We start from the raw sequence: 15,154 nt of genomic DNA, 5'->3' as shown, positions 1-15,154 counted from the left end.
AAGTGGAGAGCTTGTGGGTAAAGATTAAGGGGCAGGCTAACATGAGAAACACTGTTGTGGGTATTTATTACAGGCCACCTCATCAGGAGGCAGAGGAAGACTTCTACAGACAGCTGGAAGCAGCCTCACAATCACAGGCCTTGGTTCTCATGGGGGACTTCAACCACCCTGATATTTGCCAGAAAAGAAACACAGCCAAGTAGCCACAGTCCAAGAGGTTCCCCCAGAACACTGATGGTAACTTTTTGACTCAGATGGTGGAGGAACCAGTGAGGAGAGGTGCGCTGCTGGACCTTGTACTAACAAAAAAGGCCTGGTCGGTGAGGTGATGGTTGGGAGCAGCCTTGGCTGTAGTAACCACAAGATGGTGGAGTTCAGGATCCTGCTTGCAAGAAGCAGGACAATCACTAGGATGGCAACCCTGGACTTCAAGAGAGCTAACTTTAGCAACTTCAAAGACCTACTTGGAGGAATCCTATGGGCTAGGGCTCTAGAAGGTAGGGGGGTCCAAGAGAGCTGGTTGCTATTCAAGCACCACTTCCTCCAAACCCAAAACCAATGCATCCCTATGAGGAAGAAATGGAGCAAAGGAGGCAGAAGCCCTGCTTGGATGAGAAAGGAGTTTCTGGAAAAACTCAAAGGGAAGAAGGAAGTCTACAACATGTGGAAAAAGGCACTGGCTACTTGGGAGGAGCATAGGAATATTGTCAGAGGATGCAGGGACACAACGAGGAAGGCTAAGGCCTCTTTGGAATTAAGTCTGGCTAGGGACATCAAAGGCAAGAAGGAGGGATTCTTCATATACATCAGTAGCAAAAGGAAGACCAGGGAAAATGTGGGCCCCCTGCTGAACGAGGCAGGTGCCCTGGTGATAGAGGATACAGAGAAGGCAGAGTTACTGAATGCTGCCTTCACCTCAGTCTTTACTGCTCAGGCTGGTCCTCAGGAATCCCAGACCCTGGAAGTAGGAGAAGTCCGGAGGAAGCAAGACTGACCCTTGGTCGAGTAGGATGAGCTTAGGGATCTCTTAGCCAGACTGGACACTCACGTGGGATGGACCTGTGAGTGCTGAGGGAGCTGGCAGATGTTATTGCTAAGCCACTCTCCATCATCTTTGACAGGTCATGGAGGACAGGAGAGGTGCCCGAGGACTGGAGGAAAGCCAATGTCCCTCCAATCATCAAAAAGGGCAAGAAGGAGGACGCAGGAAACTACAGGCCAGTCAGCCTCACCTCCATCCCTGGAAAGGTGATGCAACAGATCATTCTGACTGTTATCTCTAAACAGATGGGGGAAAAGAAGATTATCAGGAGTAGTCAGCATGGATTCAACAAGGGAAAGTCATGCCTGACTAACCTGATAGCCTTCTATGATGGCACGACCGGCTGTTGTCTACCTTGACTTTAGCAAAGCTTTTGACACTGTCCCCCACCACATCCTCATAGGTAAGGTTAGGAAGTGTGGGATAGATGAGTGGACAGTGACGTGGATTGAGAACTGGCTGAAGGACAGAGCTCAGAGAGTTGTGATCAGTGGTGCTGAGTCTAGCTGGAGGCCTGTAGCTAGCAGTGTTCCCCAGTACTGGTCTTATTCAACTAATTCATCAGTGACCTGGATGAAGGGACAGAGTGCACCCTCAGCAAATTTGCTGACGACAGAAAACTGGGAGGTGTGGCTGACACACCAGAAGGCTGTGCTGCCATTCACTGAGACCTGGACAGGCTGGAGAGCTGGCTAGAGAGGAACCTAATGAGGTTCAGTAAGTGCAAGTGTAGGGTCCTGCACCTGGGGAGGAATAACCCCATGCACCAGTACAGGCTGAGAGTCAACCTGCTGGAGAGCAGCTCTGCAGAAAAGGACCTGCGAGTTCTTGCAGACAACTTGACCATGAGCCAGCAATGTGCCCTTGTGGCCAAGAAGGGCAATGGTATCCTGGGGTGCATTAAGAAGAGTGTGGCCAGCAGGTCGAGGGAGGTTCTCCTCCCCCTCTACTCTGCCCTCGTGAGGCCACATCTGGAGTGCTGTGGTCAGTTCCGGGCCCCCCACTTCAAGAGGGACAGGGAACTACTGGAGAGAGTCCAGCAGAGGGCTACCATGATGATGTAGGGGAGATGCTCCAGTCCCCTCAAGGAAAGGCCGAGAGACCTGGGGCTCTTTAGCCTGCTGAAGAGAAGACTGAGAGGAGACCTTATCCATGCTTATAAATACCTAAAGGGCAGGCGGATGTCAAGAGGATGGGGTCAGGCTCTTTTCAGTGGTGCCCAGTGACAGGACAATAGGGAACAGGCACAAACTGGAGCACAGGAAGTTCTGCCTCAACATGAGGGAAAACTTCTTTACATTAAGGGTGACCGAGCACTGGAACAGGCTGCCCAGGGAGGTTGTGGAGTCTCCTTCCCTGGAGACAGTCAAAACGCACCTGGATGCAGTCCTGTGCGACCTGCTGGAGGTGAACCTGCTTTGCACGGGGGTTGGACTGGATGATCTCCAGAGGTCCTGTCCAACCCCTCCCATTCTGTGATTCTGTGAACACGAGTTCCAGGGCGTTCCGTGGCAAACAGGAGTTCAGGGCCGTTCTGTCTTGCGAGAAAACTATTTTATACCTTCAGTCATGCTCGTTGCAATCCTCTCACCACGCTCCATTACAAAATGCTGTCATCCCGCTACATGAGGCTTTGTATTCTACTTAGTTTGATAACTGACTACTGCTGAGCTGATAGTGCCATGAAACCATTTACTCTAAGTCCCCAAAATCTTAATTTCCCCCTCACGCAATGTGATGACCATCTTCCTTCTGATACATTTAAGAGAACTTATGCTTTAGTCTCCTTGACACCAGGAAGAATTTTATTCCCTTCACTGCCTTAGCTTCTTCTTAACAGAACTTCTTTCATTTTAAGTAGACTCCTTTTTAAAGTTGAGCACTGTCACAGAACTTCTTGGGTTTTGCTGTTCCAGTATGAACACTGATTTTATACTATGGCCATACTTACAAGCACTTCTTTGAAATAATTTGAATCACCATCCACAAACCAATTAAGACCAAGCTATACTTAAAATCTCTGTCTTTGCACTGCTCTCCAGCAGCAGCAGTCCCCCAATCCCCAGGCTACACTAGAAAGCTGCCATTTACTATCACATTTCCTGAAATGACATTTCACAGCATTTCTAGCCATTCTGAGAATGTTCCACTCGTTACTGAATGGAGCAGCTCGTTAATCAAGCCATCCTTTTCTAGTGATGCTAAAACTTCAACTCATATGAACTCTGCATTATTTGCTTACACAGTTATCAGGTTCAAACTAAGCTGTCATTCATACAGGACCACTATTTTACTGGCACAGACTATTCAGTCCTTCCAATTTACCTTGTCCCTGGGTTTAACAGGCTGTCTTCTACCTACCAAGTTTCTGAGATATTGATATCTAGGCACATAAACTCAGGCACTCCAGTTCCCTCATTATTACTAAAAATTTTTGCATGTATGCTAACATAGACCTCTTTTAATTTTGTATTGTCTGTGCCTCGCTTGAATAACCCCATGACTAGTCAGACTATTCATTACTATCCCTTACGTAAGCTTCTACTGCTCCTGACCTTTACTTTGCTCAAGGACATGACATGCCTATGAATTCTGCCTAGAGTATACATCACTCCAAGTTGTACGTTCTCGCGTATCTTTTGGCATTAACTTCAAACCAAAAGGCACAAGAAAAAGATGACAGAGAAGTTCAATCATAATTCACAGCTTCGGCCTGTGTCTCCCAACCCCTCAAAATAAAATACATCTCTATTTCAGATGACTTCCCCCATTCCGACAAACCTCATCTTCTAAGCCATATAGCCAGAGTTTGCCTTGTCCAGAGCACAATACTAGGAACACTTCCAAAAAATACCAGGAAGATGCTAGCCTTCTCTTTCCTATCAAACAGCTTCAGTTTTCCCTCCAGATCCTTTCTCCTGTCTTTTCCTTTGTCGCTGGTATCCAACATGTTAAAAGTTTCTTGAGACTTTCGCACCTGGATCTCAAACCTCCACACTGTCCCCTACAGTATCACATATCCAGCTGTCTCTATGTCCGAGCTTTCCACAGCGTTCATCCACCGAATACCTTCCAGTATGGCAAAGCAGAGGCTTGGGGTGGAAGTGCTACTACAGAGACAGCATCTCTGTATGACGTACCCTAGACTCTCCCCTGTAAGGCACCTTCATTCTTCTTCCGTTGCGGATGTTACTCACCTGGACTTTTCTGTAATCCTTTCTACTGTAGCACATCCAAGATCTCAAATACTTTATAGCTCCTGTGACTAAGGTTTCAAATTCCATATTTATACACTTCGCCATCTGAGGAGCATATTTAATTTTAGAACCAAGTATTCCTACTGAAATGACCATCATTCTCACGCGCTTGGCAACAGGTCACAGAAAGATACAGTCACATAAAAAAAGTTTTGCATCACTCATTTTTGAGAATTTAAGGTATTTCTCCCTCAGTGTTAAAGCTGGCTGGGTTGTGCCGCTGCAACTTCTATCTCTGATATTCCTAGGGAAAAAAAAATAATAAAAAAATTCCTGCTTCTGCAGAACGGCATGAATTTCTTTCTTTGGCTCAGGACTTGCATCACAAGTTTTGTGGTTGTCCTGGCGTACATTTACGAGGCTGCAGAGCTCAGTTTTGCTCCCTCCCCCTTTTCTTTTCTTGTTTACTTTTGCACTTAGGAGACTTCTATCTCTCCAAGCACATTACAATTGCTATAGAAAAGGGCCTCTTTACATGACTTATATTCTCATTTCCATCATCACAGCAATTCACTGATTGAAGTGTTTCAGTATAACACGTGCATATTCTTAAACACTGTGTTTTTACACTTCAACTGAAATCTAAGTTAGGCCTCACAACTACTTTGTAAACTCAGAGAAGCAGCTATGGACTAGCCAGCTCTCATAGACTGGCTGGTTTGGTGATTTTTTGTTGGGTTTTTGTTTGTTTTTTTTTTTTTTCCCTTTGTTTTTGCTTTTGAAATTTAACTTTTTCCATATGGGTGAGAATCTTAAGCAGTGCTATTCTGAACCTGCCAAATGTCTTAAAGCCAGACTACATACGGATCTTCTCCTTTCTTGTTAGGAGATATGCTGTCTACAGGAGTCAAGTACAGAAACAGTACAATGTCCCTGATGAAATGTGCTTTTTCACATGAAAGTAGAAGAATTCTATTCAACATAAATATCTGGTCTGCACTGCCTATGCATGCCATCTGAGAGCAACGGAGTGGAATAGTGAAGGATTAACAAACACACCACTGAACTACTTCAACACATTCATTTTTCAAGAGTTAACATTTTACCTTCTTACACGACTAAGAAGGTAAGTATCACTTTATAATAGGAATAATGTCATAGCAAAGTTATCATTTATTCAGATTTATCACTATTTCAAGTATATTAAAAAACCAGGTACTGTACTTAAGTTTTTAAATAAAACAATACCAGTATCCATTCTCTCTGGCATAGGTCACATCCATTATATTCATGAGTACTCACTTCTCCACCCAGAGTACAGAAACTATTTTGACACCCATCTTCTGTGCCTTTCTCCATGTAGCCAAATGTCCGTCTTTGAAGACTACGTGGGTCACATGCTTGTTCAAAGTTTTTGAAACCTGCAGAAGTACACAGAGATCTCATCTTTAAGTCTAGTAATCAGAAAATTCTAATGAAACTAACTAGTGTAGTCCATTTGTAATGAACAAGCCATTAGCATTAAAACTTACCCTAAAACTTACTAAAGACAAAGTGCCGGGTCCTGCACTTGGGCCACAACAACCCCATGCAGCGCTACAGGCTTGGGGATGAGCAGGGCGCCCAAAAAAGCCAATGGCATCCTGGCTTGTATTAGGAATCGTGTGGCCAGCAGGAGCAGGGAGGTGATCGTCCCCCTGTACTCGGCATTGGTGAGGCCACACCTCGAGTGCAGTTTTGGGCACCTCAAGACAAGAAAGACATCGAGGTGCTGGAGACAGCGCAGAGAAGGGCAACAAAGCTGGTGAAAGGCCTAGAGCATAAGTCTTATGAAGAGCAGCTGAGGGGTCTGGGGCTTTCTAGTCTTAAGAAAAGGAGGCTGAGGGGAGACCTTACTGCTCTCTACAACTACCTGAGAGGACATTGTAGAGGGGTAGGTGCTGGGCTCTTCTCACAGGTAATTTATGACAGAACAACAGGGAACGGACTCAAGCTGCACCACGGTAGGTTTAGGCTCGACATCGGGAAAATTTTTTTCACTGAAAGGGTTGTCAGGCATTGGAATAGGCTGCCCAGGGAGGTTGTTGAGTCACCATCCCTTAGTGTGTTTAAAGGTTGTTTAGATGTGGTGCTTGGAGATATGGTTTGGGGGTGTACTTGGCAGAGTAGGGTTGAGGGTTGGACTTGATCATCTCAAAGGTCTTTGCCAACCTGAATGATTCTATGATTCTACAAACATTATGTCAGTGACTCTTATCATATTTCCCACCTTTGCAAGAAGTCTCGAGCAATCAAAACTCAGGTCTCATTAGTCAAGCCAATGCAATGCGTGCTAGAGTAGCCTTTTGCTTTCAGACTTCTCTAGGTGACCATCTCCACCTCCCAACTCTGGCTGCATCAATAATCCCACAACTTTTTTATTTAGGCAGCCCAACATAATTCCGTACGCAACAGCCAGTACAGAAAGTAAGTTGCCGCTATCCAAAGAAATGCCAAATTACATCTTTGATTTAGCAAAGAACTCACAGCCTAAAGAGCACAGCTAACCTCATCCTTCAAACTAATTCTCATCCACAAAGACCACTTAGATTTAAAGGAAGGCTGAAGCTCCTACAAACAAAAAACTGATATGGGAACACTCTAAGAAGTGAGAAATACACAAAACTTAAGTCAGTACAGCTAATATCATACCTGACATTTCCATTGTGTCATACAACTGATCAAATCTTCGATTATCAGCCTCTATTGACAAATGAGCAATAACCTTTTTTAGTTCTGGATATTCCATTCTTCACAACCAAAGTTTCCTTTTGTGGAGACTAAACATCCTATGCATAAAACTGATCAGTTGTTGTGACTGTTGATGTGGTGACATCAGTACAATTCATATTCTACAGTATATTTCTCACATATATATTTACAGTGTATTTTTTACACTATATACATAAATGTGCATATATAAAAATGTAAAATATATTCTACAGTATATTTCAGTACATATTTCTCAGCACAGCCTAATGGAAATAGCCGTGTAGCTTTCTGATGCGGTCTCAATTGCATCACCATACTTGGCTGCCAACACGCTGGATCTATATTAGGCTTCAAGAAAACTATTCAGCTTTTCCAAAAATTTCTGGCGGCAAGCGGATTTATTGCTTCTTGAAGACAACAAACCCACAACATTTAAGCACCCAGGTACACAGGACCAACCAACTTCCTTCGGAATAATCTCCGACTCCAGATACAATCGCTTACTCACTTACGCTGGCGTCCCCCTCACAGCACGTGTCCTGAGGAGGCAGATGCTTGATATAGCTTTGTCCCTACATGATGGAGAAGCACCACCTTACAACTCCCTCTCCTGTCTCCTCCCTTACCCTGGACATCCTCTGCTGCTCACCTCACCTTAGCGTGAGATGTCTGAACCAACCATCTAGTGAAAAACTAATTTAGAATTTTCTTTCCTGACAGGGTGAGCCGAGTCAGTTTACTGTCATGTGCTCAGCCCCATAAAAGGGAAGGAAGCGTCTGGAATGCTGAAGGGGCAGGACCACCCCTTTTCAGTCATAGGGATCTGCGAAACAGGCTCATCTGTAGCTTCTGCCTATACCTTTCACCATAGCCACCTACTTTTTGATCGACTGGAGGAATTTTGAAGCCTTACGCTTTGTCATATTTTCTGTGAGAGAAACCTAACATCATCCGAATTCCATGGATCTGATCGTAGAGCAAAAAAGAACTATTCCTTACTTGAGTTACTTATTGAGTTGTATTTGCCTTTATAATAAAAACAATTCTTCTACCGTTCTGTCGCGCTTTCCCAGCTAAATTCAAACAGAAAGAGAGGCTTTGGGGAGATTAATTTCCTAAACTACGGTAAGATACACCTGCACACACCCACTTAAAAAGCACGGGGAGTTCACACAAGTGTTATTTAGAGCACGATGTAGGCTGTAAAAAACTCCATTAACCGGTGATAATGTGCAAGAAAGGAAGACGCCAGTTTGACTTTGGTCTCCAATTGAAACTTCACAGCTGGCAATTAAACATATTTTGCACCTACAAGTCAACTGTACTTGATGTGGAAAGAGGCATACAAAGACTCTTTGATGTATTTTTACTAGCGCTTTCTGGAGTTGAACCACATTTGCAGGAGAGTGAATGGAAGAATAAAATGTCCTGGTACTCGGGTTAGAAAATATTGTAGTAACAACAGAGCAGCTGCCTAGAAGTTAAAGGAAACAAAAGAACATAAGGTGTACACTTCTCAATCACAGGTATTCAACAATCACATTTGGTTTGCCCACAGTATTGGCAAGCCCAACGCTTCACCACAAAACAGGCCATTGTACGAATATACAAAGATGCTTATCAATATAGGGAGGCTTTAAATGCATTTCCCATCTGTCACGAGTCAGAATCTTAGAGCACATTTGTCTGTTCTCAGATCTGTGATTATCCTCCTTCCCTCCCTCCTTTTAAGGGAGGGAATTCATCCCTCCCTCACACTATAGAGAAAAACATGACAAGCAGAACAAGCAAGCTAGTTTGCAGCTAAGAGCTCTCCTACTCTATTTATTTCAAACTAGTTTCCTTACTTTTGCTCCCATACCAAGGAGTTGCTGTTCAAAGGTTCTGGAGTAGTTTTCTCTTCTGTTAGAAGACCAAACGTCTACAAATGCGGAAATACCTGGATCGGAAGAGAGAACACAACAAACAGCTAGTGAAATACGTACTATGGTAAAACTAGCTAAACTGTCTTTCCAACAAAATGTTGCTTTTAGGCACATTGCATTCAGTAGCAAATACAGCTTTTAATAAACTGCATATTAGGTATTAGCAGCAGAATGTTCTTTTCAGAGTATTTCTGTCCCTTAAATTAGTTGTAATAGAACAAACTTAAGACATTTGACACCAGTTACACAACTTTTCACTTGGCCTATTTAAAACACACAACCAGCTTAACAACCAGTGCAGTATCTTTATATGACTGCTTACCCATACCATTATTTATTCAGGGCTAATCACCAAAAATTTTAAGACAAGCTGACGGAACACAAGCTACAGAACATGATGAAATAAACAAAATGGAACTATTCCTTCCCCAAACCCCCAGAAAACTCTGCAGAAATATCACTTAACAATTTCCAATCCACTTCAAATCCCACCTTACATGTACTCAGTTTGGGGTAATTCAGTATAAATCACTGGGGCTAATACACTTTCATGTCAGCTGCTTTACGCAACTTTAGGGATAGCCCATTTAAGTAGCTTCCTTTATCAACCAGATTAATAACCTCTTCAAGGAATGACATCAGCCTTGGATGAGAAAGTCCTTAAACAAACCAACCCAGATATAGAGACACTGCTGTCCTAAAAGCGGATTCTTTACCCGCTGTGCAGTAAGCCAATTCCACACACTCGGGAGAGATACTGCTTCTATTCAGGCCTGGCTGCGGGTGGAATCAATCCACAAACCAAGCACACCTAACCTGCAACAGCTACTGACTACACTGGGCACACAATACATAATAAACAGGTTCTCATGCATAAACACGTTAATCCCCATAACTCATTATCATCTCTCCACCTTCATCCCGTTATGCGCAGTAGGTTCTTGAATTGAGTCCAAGGGCTGCTCCGCGACCACCCACAGAGCCCAGACTCCAAAGGGGCGACCCTCCAACGTCCTTGAGTCAAGGACTTTGGCTCAAACTATACTTTGGTCACGATTCAAAGGCTGTTCACAAAGAGTTGGAGTAACAAAGCCTATCTCCCAGACATCCTTAATCAATAACATATTATCTTGGCTCTTAGCCGTGATCGGACCACCGGTTAACGAACACCTCCGGTCTATGTGATTTGAGACTTTACAAGGTATCTTAACACACAACTGATTGCTACACGTAATCGTGGTCGAGGCTTGATGGGCGCATGCTTGCGGGTCTCACACGGTCTCTGGTGGTCATTCAGGGGTCCCGACCACTCCTCGAATTGACCACGTATGGTCAAGAGTCTTTTCAGGAGGTATGGTCTGCCAAGCCTCTGTCACCTTTGCACTAACTATACACGATTTGAACATTCAAGCTAAATCTCTTTAGCCGTATCCCTGCCTACAAACTAAATTTCCATTACAACAACGGGGAGGGATTAGCAAATGAAACTTTTACTTAGGACAGGCACTAGAGTGACCTACAGCTCCATGGGCCATGCCAATTTCCCATTTTGAGTGATGAATCAGGAAAGTTCCAGAAAATCGGAGGAATGCCAGTTCACCAAAAACAACTTTACACAAATTGCAGGCCAGACAACACTCAGAACTCATGAATAAAACTGAAAGTGTCAATTTAAAAGGGTCATCCATGGCAAACAGTGCTTAATTATCTCAGTTGCTACTTCCGATTCACTATTATGTAGCATCACTTGTCTTCTTTCTAAACGAAAAACAGAATAACACCCCGACAGCAGATGTACTTTTATAAAGATTAACACATTTTTGTAACTGCTAGAAATACAGAACATAAAATACCCCCGCAGCCAAACCACAAGGAAAAACCTTTTTATCAGTACTACGACTTCAGATACACATGGGAACTTTGTACAAGTCTACTCCAACGTGCTTTTAATTGTGTTCCTTCTACTACTGGACCGGGGCAGCTTTTGCCAGAACTGCTTTTTTTCTTGATTGCTCTACTGTGAAAAACATTGCAGTGGCATTTGAAAAAAACAATACCTTCTTCTTACATCAAACATTTTAGACCCTTCACAGCTCTAATTCTCCTACAAAACTAGGCTGGAGCATTTCAGTGAAGGTCAAACTAGGAACTTAAGAGGAACATCACTGCAAAGCTGCATGCACCTGCAGTAAGGACCAAAGCTGTATTTTACAACAATTAGCCAATTTTAGCTTATCAAACATACTCCAACAAAGACAAGGCCCTTGGTAGTTTTCATACAGCTGACGGAGAGGAAAACGAGGGAGGCTTTGGAGCTCTTGGGAACTAGAGGAGCTCTGAGTGGAGCTTAGTTCTTGTAAAGAGCCACTTATGCTGTAAGGTCTCGGAGAAGGCGGGGAAAAATAAGAACGAGAGGGCAACCAAGCCACGACTGACCACGAAGAGCACCTGGGCGGGCACCGATGCGTGGCGGCAGAGGGGGCCGGTGGCAGCGCCGGCCAGAGCCGTTCCGGGGCCGCCGCAAGGGGCGCTCGCACGCTCCCTCCCCTGCCCGCCCCGGCCGGGCCTGCCGCCGGGCAGAGTCCGCGCCCCACCGGGGCAGGCGCGGCCCCGTTTCGGGCGGACTGGCGGTTAGTCAGAGCAGCCCCGCAGCGAAGCCCTCTCCGTCCCGCCTCGCCCCGCGGGAGGGCTGCCCACCCGCGGAGGGAGCCGCGCCACGCCGCCGAGCCGAAGACTGACCCGCCCCGAGGGCTGAGCCCCATCCCGGACGCGGCCGGGCCGCCTCCGGGGAGCGGAGCGGGCCGGGCGGGAAGTCAGGCGGGCGGCGACCGCGAGCCGGAGCCCCCGCAGCCGCCCCTCCCCCGCCAGGCCCGGCCGCTGTCCGCCGGCAGCCCCGCCGGGAAGCACCGGAGAAAGGGCCGCAGGGAGAGGGGGGCCGGGGCAGCGCTGTGACGGGGCCCGCTCCAGCGCGGCGGCTCCCCGCCGCTGTGACGGGGCCCGCTCCAGCCCGGCGGCTCCCCGCCGCCGCGCCGGGAGAAGCGCAGCCCGGCCGCCGGCCCTGCCACCGCGCGGCGCGCGAGCCGGTACCTTCCAGGACGGGCTCCATGCGCGGCGCCGCGCGGCACCCGCCGGCTCCAGGACCCGCCACCGTTCAAACCCGCCTGCGCGCTGCGCTGCCTTGCGCCCGGCCGCCGCCGCGCCTGCGCGTTGCGCCCGGCCGCCGCCGTCGGAGGTGCGGGGCCCGCCCGCCCGCGGGCTGTTGCGCGGAGGTTGCGCGGCCGTGGCGGGCGGGGGGAGGCCGCGGGCAGGGCCTGCCCGGGGCCGGCGGCGGAGCGGCGGCGGTGCCGTGCCCGCGGGAGCCGGGGCTACGCGGCGGTTCTGGCGTCCTGAGGCCCGTTTTAGAAATCGGCGCGCGCTGCCCCGTCGGCTGCAGCCGAGCGTAGCGCCGGGGGGTCTCGGGACAGCCGAGTGGTGCTGCAAACGGGGTTTGGGCGCGCCGAACGTTAAGGGAGTTTCCCGCGTTTGTGTTCACCGTGAGGAGGCTCCCCTGAAGAATTTTACTCTATAGGAAGGTGCATCAGAGAACCGGGGTTCTCTGGACTCTGGTGGCTCCAACTGCAGCCAAAAAAGGACGAGGGAAAGCCCAGCAATGGGGATTAGCCAAGGGGCGCGGCCAGGCCGTATCGGCTGAAGCATCCAAACTTACTTGAGGGCAACTGTGCAATTGACTATAAGCTCACCCTGTCGTGAAATGGCTTTGGGGCTGGAAGGCTGAGGGGTAGCAAATGCGATACCAGAGGGAAGTAAGAGGGAGAACACCTGGTGTCTTCCCCAGGAAAAACTGATAAATTTGATAATAAAATAATGGAATTAGGGAGTGCAAGGAACTTTACAGTGAGAAAGAAGGAGCACATCTTTTTTGAAGGAAAATGATGCTGCACAGCTTTATTATGCACCTCACGCAGCCCTGGAGCAGAGACATTGCTACAGGGTTGTATAAATCGGTGCTGTCCTGAAATCTTCCGTGTGCAATCCTCGGTTCTTCACCTGAGAAATAACGCAGCAGAGATGGAAAAACGATAGTGATGCAAAACAAGGATAGTGCGTGATTTCCATATGAGAAGTAGCTATTTAGGCAAAGACTTGTCAGCCTGGCAAAGGAACAGCGTAAGTTGGAGGTGGTAGAGGTCTGTCAAATCAGGAGCGCGTGGAGAAGGTGAAGGCGGAGTGGTGCGTTCCCAACGAGAACTAGCGGGCACCAAAGGAAACAAGCAGGTGGGGTCTTCTCAGAAGAGATGTCTCCACATCGTGCCTCAGCAGGCTGTGGAAGTATGTTCAGAGTGCTGGCAAACCATGTGGCTTCTAGAAGAAAATTCGTGACATCCATCTTAGGATGCTCAAAAATGTACAAATCCACCTTCACCTCAGTAAAGCCCTGACTTGCAGATTGCTGGACTCTGAGAAGGTATAGTGGACACTTCGGGGTTTCCTTTTCTGTCATTCTTTCTTCAGTTCTCACCCACTGGAGAGACAGTGCTGACCTAAAAAGGCTTTGGTGTGCTCCATTATGCACGTTCTTGCTTTCATGGACAGGCTCAAAACTTAAATCTTGACCCCTAGGGGTCTGCCAAGCAGATGGCTATACCAATGCTCTTTAAGATACCTTAGTCTAGTAAATAATGGTTTAGCATCGATACAGTTTGTTTCATTTCCAGGGCATTAACGTGAGCCTAGATCTATGGCATGCCTTTATTTTAGTTTATATTATGAGTATTTTAGTATATATTATGTAGAGTATTAGTATATATTAGTAAAAGAAGCAAAGAAAAAAATTGGGTTTTTTTTTTAATAGCCGTTGTGAGCAATATCGGGAAAAATGTTGCATAAGCTTGTCAGATGCATGTGTATTTGTCATTGTCAAAAACCTTTACTGATAGTCTCAGTCCTTATTTGCGTTTGATGGAATGTGGAAAAAAATTATGAGGGACATTTATTTCTTGTCACGAAGAAAGTGTCATATCATGGATCATGAATTCTTACACAATTGTTAAATGTTCTCATCGGTGAGATGACTTTGTTCATTTTCCAATCCTGACATTCGTGATCAAGAAAATGACATGAAGAAAGTATGAGACCTTGTCCAGGAAGGGAAAAAGCAGTTAATTTTTTTCTTTATCTCAGGCAGTGACACCAGTTTTATGTTCTCTTTCTACCCTGCAATTTAAGAAATCACCCCTTTTAGATCCACAGCTGATCTGCTGACACAGCACTAGCTTTATTTTGAGTTTGTGAAACACTGATAATGGGATAGAGACCTACCCTCGTTAAGTTTTAACTCACCCGTAAGACAATGTCTGTCACATACTGGGACCCCAAAGGCCTATCACGGAGGAAAAACACAGCACCATGCTGAAAAATAACAGCCCGTCATGTAACTGAGAGCATGACTGAACAACACGCTAATAAGTTGTTCATGCTGGTGCGAAAGGTTTATGCATCTGCCCTCCAAAGAGTTTTTGCTGCCTGCAGTTCAGGCTATGAGTGCAGCTGCGAAGGGGTGGGAAAGGCAGTTTATCTGACCTCTGTGCTAAAATTCTGTGCTGAAGGTTTGTGATTTTCCCAAGCAATGCAGAACTGGACTACGGACCCCAGGCTGCTTGCTTTTCATACAGCTCTTTGTGGAGATGCGGATGGAAGATGGCATTAAGGATGAGTATCCAAAATGCTTCATGATCCTATTCTCACTTGGCAAAGCAGCCCAAAAGACACTGTTTAAAAACACTGTCCCGTTGCGTGTGCTCAGGCAGGTCTTGGTGCTGCACGTGAGAGCAATTGAAGAGGCTTCCATCGCCTGCTGTGAGCTCCACAGTTTATGTGAGTCTCGGGAAAAGTGATGGTAGGGTAAATTTGGAGTCAGGCTGTGAACTGAGGCGGGGAAGGCACTCATTCACCTTTGCTGCAGCTGACTCAGCTCGTGAAGCAGTGCACATTGCAAAGAGAACAACGGTACATATGAACGTCTTCTGTCTCCCTGACGTGAATGACCCAAGCTCATCTTAAGGTATCTAAAATGCTCTACTTGCCAACTAGGCCATCTAACATGTATTAAGGATGAAGTGATGCACACAGGAAAGGAGCCCTCTGTTAATGTCTCTTCAGGAACAGACAGCAAAACAAGGAACACTACTACGCTTGTAACTAAGGTTTGCCCACGACCTGTCAGCAGATCTTGTCTCCTA

At 46.5% G+C, this 15,154-nt stretch overlaps 1 pseudogene; it reads right to left on the bottom strand.

Annotated features, from left to right (window-relative positions):
* Positions 1-12,021, bottom strand: part of LOC147416048 (microcephalin-like) — a 92,657-nt pseudogene extending 80,636 nt beyond the window's left edge.
* Positions 12,022-15,154: the final 3,133 nt, after the last annotated feature.

This window comes from Leptosomus discolor, chromosome 2 (genome assembly GCF_034619465.1).
Source record: "Leptosomus discolor isolate bLepDis1 chromosome 2, bLepDis1.hap2, whole genome shotgun sequence".
NCBI lineage: Eukaryota > Metazoa > Chordata > Aves > Leptosomiformes > Leptosomidae > Leptosomus > Leptosomus discolor.
This window is presented reverse-complemented; position numbering and strand designations above follow the sequence as displayed.